The sequence below is a fragment of the Protopterus annectens genome, chromosome 8.part1 (genome assembly GCF_019279795.1).
Source record: "Protopterus annectens isolate FY-2018-M chromosome 8.part1, PAN1.0, whole genome shotgun sequence".
Classification (NCBI taxonomy): domain Eukaryota; kingdom Metazoa; phylum Chordata; order Ceratodontiformes; family Protopteridae; genus Protopterus; species Protopterus annectens.
In genome coordinates this window covers 542903531-542906030 of record NC_056742.1, presented here as the reverse complement: position 1 = coordinate 542906030, position 2500 = coordinate 542903531, and the positions used below count along the sequence as shown (strand labels likewise).

General features: G+C 36.8%; 1 protein-coding gene across 1 annotated transcript in view; it reads right to left on the bottom strand.

Annotated features, from left to right (window-relative positions):
- The window catches only part of CRISPLD2 (cysteine rich secretory protein LCCL domain containing 2), a 561942-nt gene that overhangs the window by 558430 nt on the left and 1012 nt on the right, over positions 1-2500 (bottom strand). The window lies entirely within an intron of this gene.

Below are 2500 nucleotides of genomic sequence, written 5' to 3'. Positions count from 1 at the left end.
GGGCACTAGAACAACAAGCCATGGAGATGAGGAGTAAGTAGCCAGTGTGGACACACCATACTTGGGTGTAGATTCTGGCTTGCAGCTTTATCGCCACCTAGTGGAAGCTGAATGGAAAGTTATACAGTAAAGGGATTGTCTTGGACAGCTTACCATTCAGTGTGTAACCAGAGTTTGTACAGAGGCACGCACCATGGCTGCTGCTGTGCAGGCCCTGCCAGAACAGTGCATTCACAAGATGCTGAAGGCTACAGGCTAAGCAGAAATCAGAGCCAGCTACGGATGATGGTGCATACCTCCCACTTCTTCCTCCCACTGCCCACAGGGCTCCAAATGACCAATAAGTACAGAAACAAAGCAGCAAAGGACTGGGGAAATATGTCACATGGTTATGGCTAGGGTTACCACCTGTCCCACTTTGCGAGAGACAGTCCTTCTTTGGGCAGTTGTGTCCTGCATAAAACTGAAAAAAATGGCAAATGTACTGAGATTTTAGAACAAAATTATTTCCCATATTTTATGTAATAGTTGGATAAAACAGTTATTCTGTATCTGAAACACCTAAATGTTATAAGAAACAGAATAAGCAACTAAAATGCTACATGAATAAGCTTTTATTTAGGCAAAAAAGTGAAGTTCTGTCCTTTGTACTGGCCGTGGCTATGTTTCGCCCTGGAAAATCTGACATTTGTACTAAAAATGTCCCACTTTGGGCATTTGAAAAGGTGGCAACCCTAGTTATGGCTGAGGAGTGCCAATAAACAATATAACTGGTGCTGTGCTGAAAACCTCACCCACATGTGTTTCAGCATTTCAGTCATCCTACAGAAACAGATACATTCAGAACAAGTTTCACATAGCCAAGTGCAACTACTACTATGTAAACTCCAGCGATCTTTACTTCTTCTGTTTGGTTTGAGTGATACAAGTGTGACTGATGTACAAAAGACCTAAACATAATATCTGCCAATATAAATTAACTCCTCCATGCAAAAAAAAAAAATTAAGCTATTAACCTATTCCTCCCAGCAGTCATCATGAGGAAGTCAATATCCTCTTTACCCATCTGTTAAATGCAATCAACAGAAACACAGTACAACTTAGAATGTCAGTCAAGCATGTGTCAATCAAATCAGCCACAACTGAAGCACACAAGATTATCCTTTGTTTCCACACATAACAGAACGTCTCCTGCATTACAAGTAGCAGATAAAAAGGACATAAACCATGATCAGAGAAAAATATGAAAATACAAACATAAACCTTGTTTTGAAGTAAACATCACAACATCACTGTCTCTTATTTAATTCAGTCTAAGTACAACATTAATAACAAGTCAAATTTTGTAAGGGGAAAGTCCCGTATTTAAATTACAAGTTAGGAAACTGCCATGGGGTGCTGTCTAATACCCCTGATTTCATTTCTGCTGTGTGAACTCTATTTCTGTACATTTAGAGTTTTTATAATTCTTTATATCACATCTGTGCAGAAAGTCATACAAAGGCTGGTGAGTGGACTGACTAAAATTTTCAGCAATTAGACACCAGGATGACAAAAGTGAATAAACAGTATTCTGTAGTGAAAGATTCCAAGTATATTGCATTGCAGATGGAAATATTTCCATTTCGAAGAAATCTTGAGTACTGTGTGAAACAGATGAAGGTATTGTGATTTTAAGAAGTATGATCTGGCCATCTCTATATCAGCTTAAAGAAATATAATTTTAAAGCTACTACAGGAGAAAGAAAAAAGGATGAGGGTGCAAAACAGCAAGCACCAATAAAAGTATTTTGGCATTTATGCGAGTTTGTTAAATACACTGCAAATGAAACTACATTGCATGCAAAACTATCTCAGTCAGTTCTACTTTAATGAAATAAAGCACTGACCCTTTTGTACCTTATTTCTTAAATTAATAATTGCATGAGACACAAATGCTTCTTTCAAGGGCAGTTTTAGAGTAGCATCTGATTAAATGACTTACTCTAGCTTACACAGCAGGCAAATGGAGACTACGGGAACCAAACCCAGGTCTGCAAGATGAAGCTCATTAACAGACTATAGTCGAAATCTTCTCTGAAATAAAGAGACTGTCAAACGTGACTCATTTCTAACTACACAAGAATGAAATCTGTATTCTTTTAGTGTACCAACTCTTCAGACTTTTTTAAAAGAAAGTTTTCTGTCCTGAATTACACTCTATTTATATATGATGTTTAAAATCCAAAATAAATATATAAAACCTAACTGTGAAAGTCTTAGTTACTATTTCTTTTTTCATATCATCTCCACACTTCTTAACATCTATGTCCTTTTTTAAAACAAAGGATGGCATATAGTTTCTACTAAAGAAAGATGTTGAACTTACAATAATGGACTTTTCTATAATATATATGTGCATGCGAGTGCGAGTGTGTATGTATGTGTGTGTGTGTGTGTGTGTGTGTGTGTGTGTGTGTGTGTGTGTGTGTGTGTAAAACAGAAAAAAAAAAAATATATA